At 46.5% G+C, this 12,689-nt stretch overlaps 1 non-coding gene across 1 annotated transcript; it reads left to right on the top strand.

Annotated features, from left to right (window-relative positions):
• The first annotated feature begins 9,016 nt into the window (after positions 1 to 9,016).
• LOC109743135 (uncharacterized) lies at positions 9,017 to 11,958 on the top strand. The gene has a single exon (XR_005771234.3). It is a non-coding gene; the product is annotated as an uncharacterized protein (transcript).
• Positions 11,959 to 12,689: the final 731 nt, after the last annotated feature.

Here is a 12,689-nt window from a genome sequence, read left to right as displayed (position 1 = left end):
TGCATGCATGTTTGAATACCATTTCACAACATTGATGTGTCTCGTGCGTCAAAAATCGCACAGTCCCTACACAGAGCGAGATCGGTTCATGATGTGTCGTGGTACTAGCCACTTCGACTCGATGGGAGGCGTGCGTACACATGCATGTGTGTGCTCAAACTGTATCATGTCATCCTAGGGCATGACCTATATATATACCGTATTACAAACAAAAAAATAATCCCCTCCTAAGTCAAATTAACCTCTCTCGTTGTCAGGCAAAGTAGTGATGGACCAAGCGGGCCCACAGATGGAAAGCATCGATATCGCTGATAACCGCTTAAGTGGGTGTGAGAGGACAACCACCATCGCTTTTTATGTGAGCCAAACATACGTTGAATACCCAAAATGCACAACTTTGATGTGGCACATGCCTCGAAAACCGTAAAGTCCCCACACAGAGCGAGGTTCATGAAGTGTACTACATATGATGGTCGCCTTCCCCATCTTCGACGCATACTATATGCTCCTACCATAATACAACCCAAAAAGAATCCTCCTTGATGGTGAAATTAATTAATTAACCTCTCCCGATGTAGGTCAAAGTGATGCATGCATCAACGATGGCCTCGTGGGCCCACAGATGGAAGCGTCACACGTGAGTGTCCTAGGATAACCACCACCTGCATGCATGTGGCCCCAAACGTGTTGTGTGATGTTTGAATAGCCAATTTCACAACTTTGATGTGGCACGTGCCTCGAAAACCGAAAAGTCCCGACACTGAGTGAGGTGTACTTGTTCACGGACGCGTATGTATAGTATATATGCTTGTCCCCTCCCACCTCTTCGACGCGTACTATATGTATACTCCCACCGTAACACAAACAACAATGATTTTACCTTGCTGGTCAAATTAACCTCACTGCCATCTATTCGTCAGAGTGATGGACGACGACCTCGCGGGCCCACAAAAACCGTCACACGCGAGTATCGAGTGTCGTGTAGGACAACCATCGACTGCATGTGGCTAAAACATGTATGTATGAAAGGGTTGTGTAATGTTTTAAATAACGAATTCACGACTCTGATGTGGCACCTGCCTCACAAAACGGCCAACCCACACGGTGGCTCACGACTCGTAGTGTACTGCGAGCCACCCGCTACCCCCCAGATGCACACACACACACAAACACCGCGAATCCACCGCATCTACGATGCATGTTAAATTATCCCGCGGTGAACATATGTTACCAAAGGAGGGATGGTTTAATTAAAAAAACAGAGATCATTAAGATGTTTTAGTACATTGATTGATTTTCTAGGGGTATAATGTGCAAGAATCAAATTTGAGCTACATGCACATGTGACAGTGCACCTAAATGGACTGCAAAAACACATGCGTCTCACTGGGTGCATGTTTACTCCACGTGCAAGAAATTTCAAACATTGATCTTGATTTTTAAATTCTAGTACATCCAAAACTTATTTGAAATTCATGAAAATTATTGTGTTGTCATATGGACACCAATACAAAGTGGCATTGTATTTTTTTGTCAAATTTGAGACCAGTTTTGATGTAATCTTTATCTTCTTACAAACGGGAGATTGTTAATAATTGGGAACCTATATCCCAAACGGATTATTTATTTAAACCGTGAGCTTTAGACCAACAATGGATACGTGTCATGCTTCGGTTAAGCAATAAAGCGGCAACATTAATCATCCAAATAGAAAAACAATATACGTGCCGCCACGCGACCCGTGTGCCGTGCGAGCAGGCGTGAGTTGACGAGACGCATGCGAGCAGTCCGCCGCGCAGGCAGACTGGGAGGCGTACGTGCAGGTGTGTGAATTGACGGGAGGCGTGCTCGCTGCGCAGTGTCTTCGGGAGGCGTGCGAGTAGCTGTGTGAAACGACGGTAGGCATGCCAGCAGTCCGCTGCGCAGGCTCACCGGGAGGTGAGCCAGCGGTTTGACCGCCGCCCGCCTCTCTCCCACCACTCCATATTAATGGCGCGCCCGAGCGGCCGCACCCCCCTTCCTCGCCACACACACAATCCTCTCTCTCTGCTTGCATCCTCAACTCCGCTCTCAGTCCTCAAAGCCGTCAGTGTATGAGGATGCCGCCGAAGCGCCCCATCGGAGGGAGTGGCGACGCCGGGGCTACTGAAGCACCGGAGCACAGCGTGGAGATGGAGACAGAGGTTGCCATCACCGCTGGCGAGGTATCGCTGCACCCTGACATCGTCGAGCTTCCACAGCCGGAGGTGGAGGTCCACACCGACTCTGGTGACGACTTGGGCGACGACTCCGACGACCACTCCGGCGATGACTCCGACGACGACGAACAAGTGGTTAGTCATCTATACCCATTTATGTGCCAAATCGATCCTAGGGTTTCTCTGGTTACTCCTGCCTCCCCCCTTTTTGTAATAGAAATCCTATGGTTATGTTCTCCCAATCCATGAAATCTGAGTAAGTTTCGTTAGATCCGTGTAGTGTATTGATTGTTTGAATGGTACAAGTGATAAGTGATTAGTTGTTTCATCTGTGCAAATGATTTCTGCTAGTAATCCGACTAGGTTAGTGTTCGTGCTAATAATTCCTAGCCAGGACTTGACAATTGATTTTGAATGACCTACATATATGTTTGTGCCATTATTTTATTCAAGATTGGTCTGTACATAGACGACTGTGCTTAAAAATCGAACCATAATCACTGGATATGTATAAAAAAATAGCCATAAATTCCTAATCCTACTTCACGGCATGTAAACATTGATTTGATTCCAAATTTTGGCAACTGCCAAATGTTCGCTAGAGATTAGTTTGTAAACATTAATTTGACGCCATATTTTTTTACTATTTGTATAGGTGCTGTCTGACGACGTGGACAACGAGGATGAAGATGGCCAGAGGAGGTACAAGAGGAAAATCCTGAGGGAGCTTTATGCAGGAATGCACAACAGGCATATTAGGACCTGGGACGATGGCTATCGATGCCCATTTTGCAACCACAAGCTTCATGACGCATATCAAAGTGTTTTGGCGCATGCAAGAGGACGGGCCGTTGGCTCCTTCAAGCAGAAGTATTCTCGCAGGTGGCGCATGATGCGTACGCCGAGTACCTGGAGAAGCTTCAGGATCGTGCCGGCAAATGAGATGAGATGTGGGACCGAACTATGTATGGCTATGTAGTGTCTTAATGATGGTTGAACTATGTACTTATGGTTGAACTATGCTTGTGTACGCTTATTATCTATGTCTGAGTATGTTTAGTTTATGTTTACTTATGTCTAAATGTGGGATATGGATGCAATCAGTTCGGTTGATGGAATCTACCTCCGTCCTGGTTTATTGGTCCCCTTTGTAATTTGTGTTAAATTTTGACCAAAGATTTAACTGACAAAATGTTAGTGTAGGTCAGCAAAAATTATATCGTTGGATGCGTATTTAAAAATAATGTTCAATGATATATTTTTTGGTGACATGCATAAACATTTGTTCGTTAAATATTTGGTCAAAATTTGGTACAAATTACAAAGGGGACCAATAAAACAGGACGGAGGTAGTACGTCAATCACACACGGTTCCCAAAATTGGAACCGTGTGCAATGACTTTCATTTTGCCTGTTATGTCAATCACACACGGTTGGCTCTAGCAAACCTTTGCCTCCAAAATTCTTTGTGGGACAGAAAACCCTCACCACCCAATTCAAAAAAGAAAAAATAAAACCCTCACCACCCCCACGTCACAAAAACCCTCACCCCACCCGCCACCCCCTCTGGTCCCCATTCACACCTGCACAAGCTCCTCCACGTTTATGCATGGCACTGTCTATTGCGGCGGCAACCACTTAGCTCGATGCCTACCGCCGCCGCCAGGCTGCCGGCAAACCCCACCGCATTTCGCCACTTCCGCTTGCTGCCGCCTATCACCATCGACTTTCTCGACGCTCCTCGCGGTCGACCCAACTCCGCCCGGTTGGGGAATCCACTGTACCGAGGGTTTTTTCTCATGGACAACAAGGTAACTAATTTAATGAGATATTATCTCATCTCTTATCCCAGTTCACCTGCCTCCTTTAATCACCCGGCCAAAATCGCCGTGAATTCATTTTTATTCGAGCTGATTTGAGGGTTTTCTTTCATTCATAGAGTGTACAGTGTGCGGACACATCAAAACTTTGCGGCCTCCGCCAGACATCCATGGAGTTTCATCTCACCGTACCAGATCACTTGAGGATGCGCGCGGTATGTTCAATCTACCCTAAATCGGTTGGCATGGCCTACTTTCCTGAACATATAATAAATATTGCTACATGTGGATAAAAGGTGCCACATGCACCATATACGTCAAAGGTTTTTTCCCTCTTCTTTCTATATTAGGCAAATTAATGATGTATTGTTCTTTTGATTACTCTCATATTTCCATGACATTATGTTTACCCTATCTATTTAATTATAGATTGTCCTTCGATTTCAACTGCTGTACAGTTCTTTGAATTTGGGCCCATATTTGCATGTTACCATATTTTCTTTAACAATCCTACCATTTTCTACAGCGTGTCCCTTGCTATGCAACAGAATCTGTAGTGCACAATCTTTCCCTTTACATAAATCAAGACTGCAGGGATGTCATACTGAACACAAACCATGGATTTACAATCATTGCTACTGTAAGACTTGATGAATGTGGTGACTCCTATTTTGGAACTGGCCTTTGGAAAGAAATTTCTAAGTTTTATGTGCTGAAGCTGGCACTAAAATTGCACTGCACATAAAAGAGCCTGGTCATGAGATATATGCTAACTTCCCCGACGATATCATCCGTCCAGACTTTGTTCGAAGTAAGTTTTCTTTTCAAGTATCTGCATGTTGACTTACCCAGCAATATCAAATGAATTGTGTAGTATTTAAGCAACTAATTGTTATTCCATTTTCTTACTATATCCCTACCTACTAACTTCTAGTTACCAATACACTTTTCTATTGCCCTGCTTTAACTAAATATTCCCTGTACTCCCGCTTCTATCAGAAAGCGCCGCTGACAAGGAGACTCCGGAGGTGGAGAACGGGGCTGCCAACAAGCGGGGGCGGGGCGAGCAAGAACCGCAAGCGACTCCAGCAGGCCTAGACTTCATCAGCAGCCTCCCCGATGATATGTTGACAGTCATCATCTCCCTCCTCGCAATCAAATATGGGGCGCGGACAACCGTCCTTTCCTAGCGGTGGCGCCTCCTATGGAACTCCACCCCTCTTGACCTTATTGACACCCACGAGCTCTGCCATGGCTATCACAAAAGCTTGGATGCGTTCTCCAAGATCCTCGGTAGTCACCCTGGCCCAACCAGAGGCCTTAGAATGGGCAAGTTCCGTTCCAACGGCAAGGACCGAGCCAAGCTTGCGACTGGTTCTGATCCCCCGCCCTAGATTAGCTCGAGGAGCTCACTTTTGATGATGGGCATATGCGCTCGCTGCCAACGTCTGCGCTCCGCCTCGCGCCCACGCTGCGCGTCGCCAAGTTTAGGAACTGCCATCCCCCCTTAATGACGCGCCCGCTCTTATTCTACCATGACTGGAGCACCTCAAGCTCATCGCCATCTGCCTCCCAAATGGTGACATGGAGCGCCTGCTCCGTGGCTGTATTGCACTCGAGTACCTTTGTCTTGAGGTGATCAATGGGTTGAGTAGCTTCCACATCACCTCCATGACTCTCCGAACTATTTATGTGTGTTGCTGGTGCGGCAAGAAGACATCACAAGATGTGTACCACGGTATGGTCATTGAGGACACACCTTCACTTGAGATATTACTTGTAGTTGATCACGAAGGTCCAACAAGAACCAATGTCATTTCTGCGCCGAAATTGACAGTGCTACTTGTCGGTGCAACAAACCCTGGGTCTATTGCCTAGACTATGCACATGCACGGGAGCAAGATTACAACATAAGATTAGGCCAAGGTATAAGAGACCAAGATCGTAAAAGGACCAACATGCAGATCGAGAGGACCAAGACCAAGCCAAAGAAGTGGGAAACCACCAGGAGTAAAGCCTCCCTTGCCGGGCAAGCGAGCCCGGCGAGGACGGGGTTAGCCCCGGAAGAAAACCTCCAAGACACCCCGGCAGGGCCTGCCGGGACTCGCGGAGGCAAAACCACCTCACCACGACGCACGTCGTTGATCAGTGCGGTGTCAAGCCACAAAGTGACTAAGTGGCAGCCATTTGCCACATGGCAGCCTATTTCTACAGGAGATACATGCAGACGACACCCGTCCTGCAATGTGTCAAGCGAGCAGGCGCAAAGCTGGCAAGATAGCCCGGCAAGGCTTGCCGGGCAAGAAGCGACGTGACGTTGAGCGGCGCATTTAATGCACTCTATCAGCCTACAAAGTTAGGTATGATAGCACTATTTGCTATCTTATCAGTGCATAACGACTCATTTGCCACTATGGTGACCCCTTAGCCTATAAAAGGAGGCCCATGGCAACCTTAGAAAGGGTTGGACCCTGTGTTAGTGAATCCAACCCTCATATTTCGTATGCTCGTAGCCATTTCGCCCTGAGGCAACCCTGCCGGGCGAATGCACTACGACCACCACCATTTTCCCACCATCAAGCCACCAAAGAGGGAGTAGGGTTTTATGCCTCACGGTGGCCCGAACATGGGTAAAATTGCTTGTGTGATCTCTGTCGTGCTGCCCCGCGCTCTTCTGCTCTTTGTGCAATGTGACATCCCCCCTGCCGAACCAGTAAGGGACCCTTGGTCCCATAGGTGGCCGTGGTTTCCCACGACATCTTTGGCGCGCCAGGTAGGGGGATCACTTGCGCGAACTTGAAAGCGTGAGCAACGCGTCATCTTCATCGCCATCTTCGTCTTCGACAGCGCCATCGACCATGGCGCCCAAGAAGAAATCCGGTGCTTCGGCTCACCCGTCCACCTCGAAGGCTCCGCCGCTCGCGGCCACCAATGCTACGGGGGATGCGGAGGCGCGCGGGGATGTGGACGCTGCTGGGGATGTGGTCGGAGCAGGCGGCGCTGTCACCACCTCCCCCGTGGCTGACGTGGGAGCAGGAGGCGCAGGAGGAGAACAACAGCAACATCCCGGTGGCCACGCTCCACGAGGTATGAGCGAAGGGATTGTTCCATCTGCGCCCCTTCCCCTCACCGAGGGCACAACCACAGTGATGGCGCTTGGTCCAGGGCGAATCGCTGTCCTCCGGTCACCCCCGCTCCTCCTGGGTATGAAAGGAAATAAACAGTATTCATGATCTAATCCACTAACCTTCCTTTCATCCCAGTAGAGGTGTCCATCCCCCTTGAGGGGGCCTACTGGGGGTGTCAAGCACAGATTGAGTGGGTTTCAGCCTTGCTTTCCTAAAGAAGCAAAGGCTGAGAAACCCACGCTAACAATCTGTGAAGAAAGGGAGGTCGAGGTTTCCAAACCGACCGACCGTTGTTCGGGACAGAGTAGTTCCACTCGTGAGAGTGGTTTCCAAAAATTTAGAAAAATTTAGAGTTTTTCTAAAGTTTTTGCCTCTATGGGAAGGGCACCTTCCCTCGATCAGTGGCTTCGACCCTCGTCGGGTCGAATGGATTAGTTCTTGAATATAGTTTCCCGCTAGGGACATTACTTAACTGAACACGCCAAAATATTGCATTTGGCGTGGACAGGTGCATAATGTATTTCCGTCCATAGTCATGAGGGAGATCTGATCCTGGGATCATACTCCCCATACCTAGTATGGAGCCGGCGTCAACTTCGGTATGGCGCGGGTCACGTACTAATGAGACCCGATAGCGCCCGTTCATGTTCAGCTTTAAACATAGGACACTACCAGATCACTGCCTTCTTGTCTTTTGATGCTAGTATGAGGTGAGTTTGTTGCTTCTTCCTCTCCGGACAGTCCTCCAGAAGTGGGTTCTGGTCGGTTTTTTCTTCGTCCGCCGCGTTGGGGCAAGCTTGTTCAACTTCCTCATAACTAAGTTCGCATGGAACCCCGTTCGTCGTAAAGGCTATGATACCAGTCTTCCGGGCCACAGGCGCCTGTTCCATTTCATGTTCCATTTTAGGTCCATGAATTTTGGAAGAGGTCCTTTCCTGTGACACACTTAGTCGGAAGTGAATTCTCACGCCCACCGACTACCAGTAGGCCAGTCCACGGCGCCCTAATCTGATTCCATTGCTCTTTCTCTTATCCTTGGTCCCGTTAGATGGTTCTCGAACCAAATGCAGCCAAAGCCAAGTTTCAAGAAAACCGAGAGACTTCAACAACAACTCATCACTATCAAAAGGTTCAGTGATCACAATACGCCTTTTCACGGGTCACAACAACTTCTGAAAAAGTAACATTGGCCTGTTTCCAACTTCTGAAAAAGTGACATTGGTTGGTTTGCCACTTTGCCAACTACTTAAAAAGTCCGGTGACAAAGTCGGGGTTTCCCGTATCCCTCTCAATCATGCTATACTCGCGGGGAAGGAAAAACGAGCAGTTTACGCTTTAGTAGCAACCGTTTCACTGGCTCTAGTATCCACTGGCTTTCAAGGAATGGAATATTACCAAGCACCCTCCACTATTTCGGATAGTATTTATGGTTCTACCTTTTTCTTAGCAACTGGCTTTCATGGTTTTCATGTGATTATAGGTACTCTTTTCTTGATCGTATGTGGTATTCGCCAATATCTTGGTCATCTGACCAAGAAGCATCACGTTGGCTTTGAAGCAGCTGCATGGTACTGGCATTTTGTAGACGTGGTTCGGTTATTCCCATTTGTCTCTATCTATTGGTGGGGAGGTATATGAAAGAAGGGAACGAATAAGTGGATTGAGGAATAAAAGCTCGAAGACAAAGAGAACTTCTCCGGGTAATTGGATCGCCCCGGCACTGTGGTTTAATGAGCGGAAAACCACTAAAAGCACAGGCCATGTGCAGGAAATAGCGGTCCTAAAATGAGTCTCCCCCATGAGCATTTTTCATCACGATGTCTTTTTCTTCCTCATTCTTATTTTGGTTTTCTTTCAGCTGAAACTCTACCTAATGGTTCAGATTCCCAGGGTCCATGGGTCCATGGCCGCTTAGCTTAGACAGCCTTGTTAGAGACATGAATGCGGGGTTCGGTTTCCAATTGATTTGTATTCACCGGGACCTCCCCTTATTGGATTTTCTCCACTTTTCTAGTTGCTGTGGAAAGAATGTTGAGCAAATGAGTTTAAGGGGTGGTTTTCTGTTTACTTTTTTTCAGCCTACGTCGTCTCTCTTCCAGAACCTCACAATCATCAGTGTCTGAAGTTTCATGATGAATATTGGTTTCACATTTTATTGCTTACGTGAGGAAATATCAATTTGGAACTCGAATTTGTATTTGAGTTATGATGAGGAGTGAGGTAGATTCGCATTGTTGAAGAAAGCGAAGAAAAAGGATGCTGCTATGGCTTGCTTGTGGCTCTTTCTTCTATTGGCTAGTCTCAGGCATGATAGTTTCAATTTCTTTTGGAAAGCAAGTGCGGCTCAGTCATAAGTGTTAGTAATAGCATGAAGTAAGTTGTCGGTAGCCGGCATTAGGTAAAAGGAAAAGCTTCTCAAAAGCATCCAGAAATATCATAGAATGGTGATCGAGATCACCTTCACGGGAATCATCCTTTGCAAATTGGGGGAAGGGAACCAATCAAGTCACCAAGAAGTTCCCGAAACTTGGTTTAGTATTAAGGTTCTTCTCTTCCAGCGTTTAGTATTCAAGTTCTTCTCTTCCAGCCCCCTGGCCCCTCTCTGATAAGTCAAGTTTTCAAAACGAAAAGCAAATGACAAATCTGGTTCGATGGCTCTTCTCCACTACCCGCTTTACTACTTTCTATTTTTTCTTATGTATTAAGTTTCCCTTAATATATAATTTTATATTACTTTCGATTTGTATATTTTTATTCCTTTGTCGTTTTATATTATGCCTAATACCAATTTGTAATCTTTTTAGTTCGTGCTTCGTCAGCTCCTCCTTTCTGATCACTCTCCCGCCGGAGATTCAAGACCCCCAGGCTCTAGCTCATTTAGCAGGGCTAAACTTCTATCTGAGTCTTTACGAGCAGGATCCGGGATGGGTTACGTTCATTCAGAACGAGCTTAATCACAATACCCCCTGGAAGACATACCTGGGCGGCTTAAGCTCTTCCTAATGGAAGAAAAGCTCTCTTCTATGCGACAAGATGTCATTCAGGAATTTGTGGCGCTTTATCAAAGAGTAGGGCCTTATCTACCGATCGAGCCCTACTTGGTCGATGAAGCGCTTCGTTCCTATCTGGACCATATTCACGCAACCGATTCTTTCACTGTTCTCCAAGCGTCTTATCAAGATCTGCGGGAGAATGAGGGAGGATCCGTTTTCTTTCGAAATGCTGTTTCCCACAACCGGGATCTCCTTGAGGCGGAAAGCTCCGCAAGGAGGTGCCTGGAAGTGGAACAGAGGATCCGGTGGGAAGAAATCCCCAAGAGCAAGGCAAGTCTCGAAAGAGCTGAGCACGAGCATGCTCTCGACTTGTTTAAGTCGGAGGATCTTAGAAAAAAAGAGCGGGGTAGCTCAGTAATTCTGATTCTTTTCTCTTCCAGCCCCCGGGCCCCTCTTTCTTTTCTCTTCCAGCCCCCCGGCCCCTCTTTGATAAGGAAAGTTTGCATTTCTCAAATAAAAAATGACAAATATGGTTCGATGGCTCTTCTCTACTAACCACAAGGATATTGGGACTCTCTATTTCATCTTCGGTGCCATTGCAGGAGTGATGGGCACATGCTTCTCCGTACTGATCCGTATGGAATTAGCCCGACCCGGCGATCAAATTCTTGGTGGGAATCAACAACTTTATAATGTTTTAATAACGGCTCATGCTTTTTTAATGATCTTTTTTATGGTTATGCCGGCGATGATAGGTGGATCTGGTAATTGGTTTGTTCCGATTCTGATAGGTGCACCTGACATGGCATTTCCATGATTAAATAATATATCATTCTGGTTGTTGCCACCAAGTCTCTTGCTCCTATTAAGCTCAGCCTTAGTAGAAGTGGGCAGCGGCACTGGGTGGACAATCTATCCGCCCTTAAGTGGTATTACCAGCCATTCTGGAGGAGCAGTTGATTTAGCAATTTTAGTCTTCATCTATCAGGTATTTCATCAATTTTAGGTTCTATCAATTTTATAACAACTATCTTCAACATGCGTGGACCTGGAATGACTATGCATAGATTACCACTTTTTGTGTGGTTCGTTCTAGTGACAGCATTCCTACTTTTATTATCACTTCCGGTACTGGCGGGGGCAATTACAATGTTATTAACCGATCGAAACTTGAATACAACCTTTTTTGATCCTGCAGGAGGGGGAGACCCAATATTATACCAGCATCTCTTTTGGTTCTTCGGTCATCCAGAGGTGTATATTCTCATTCTGCCTGGATTTGGTATTATTAGTCATATCGTATCGACCTTTTCAAGAAAACCGGTCTTCGGGTATCTAGGCATGGTTTATGCCATGATAAGTATAGGTGTTCTTGGATTTGTAGTTTGGGCTCATCATATGTTTACTGTGGGCTTAGACGTTGATACGCGTGCCTACTTCACCGCAGCTACCATGATCATAGCTGTGCCCACAGGAATCAAAATCTTTAGTTGGATCGCTACCATGTGGGGAGGTTCGATACAATACAAAACACCCATGTTATTTGCTGTAGGGTTCATCTTTTTGTTCACCATAGGAGGGCTCACTGGAATAGTTCTAGCAAACTCTGGGCTAGACATTGCTCTACATGATACTTATTATGTGGTTGCACATTTCCAATATGTACTTTCTATGGGAGCCGTTTTTGCTTTATTTGCTGGATTTTACTATTGGGTGGGTAAAATCTTTGGTCGGACATATCCTGAAACTTTAGGCCAAATCCATTTTTGGATCACTTTTTTCGGGGTTAATCTGACCTTCTTTCCCATGCATTTCTTAGGGCTTTCGGGTATGCCACGTCGCATTCCAGATTATCCAGATGCTTACGCCGGATGGAATGCTCTGAGCAGTTTCGGTTCTTATATATCCGTAGTTGGGATTCGTCGTTTCTTCGTAGTTGTCGCAATCACTTCAAGCAGTGGAAAGAACCAAAAATGTGCGGAAAGTCCTTGGGCTGTTGAACAGAATCCAACCATACTAGAATGGTTGGTACAAAGCCCTCCGCCCTTTCATACTTTTGGAGAACTTCCTGCGGTAAAAGAGACAAAAAGCTAAAAAAAAACCTCTCCTAACTATGAAGGAAGTTTCATAGAGATAGGTGTGGGAAATCAGTTCTTCATTTGAAGAGTTAGTTGGCTGGCCTACCGGCCCGCAGATGTAGAGAGGCTTTTATCGCCAACTGAACTGCGTAACCAAAGCGATTCCTTCTTGGTGGAGATAGGTGGGTCCTGGTCCAACCTAAGGCAGTTCGAACCTGACGGGTCGTTCATTCGTGTGGAGAATCTCTCTCCTTACTCAGGATTTCTTTATCTTTGAGGCGAGGCATATTCATATGTCGAAGAAGGGGGAAGTGTCTCCATTTACGCTCATAGAACCCGGAAAAAAGAATATACCGTCGTTTAAGGACCAAGGATGCGATGTGAGAAGCGTAGGTCGGAGTAGCAGGAGTATGCGACAAGCAGTTGCATGTTTGATGTGGGTCTGTAACGAGATGAATTAGAACACTTGGAA

This window comes from Aegilops tauschii, chromosome 1 (assembly GCF_002575655.3).
Source record: "Aegilops tauschii subsp. strangulata cultivar AL8/78 chromosome 1, Aet v6.0, whole genome shotgun sequence".
NCBI classification, from domain to species: Eukaryota; Viridiplantae; Streptophyta; class Magnoliopsida; order Poales; family Poaceae; genus Aegilops; species Aegilops tauschii.
Note: the sequence above shows the minus strand (reverse complement) of the source record. Positions and strands in the feature narration are given on the sequence as shown.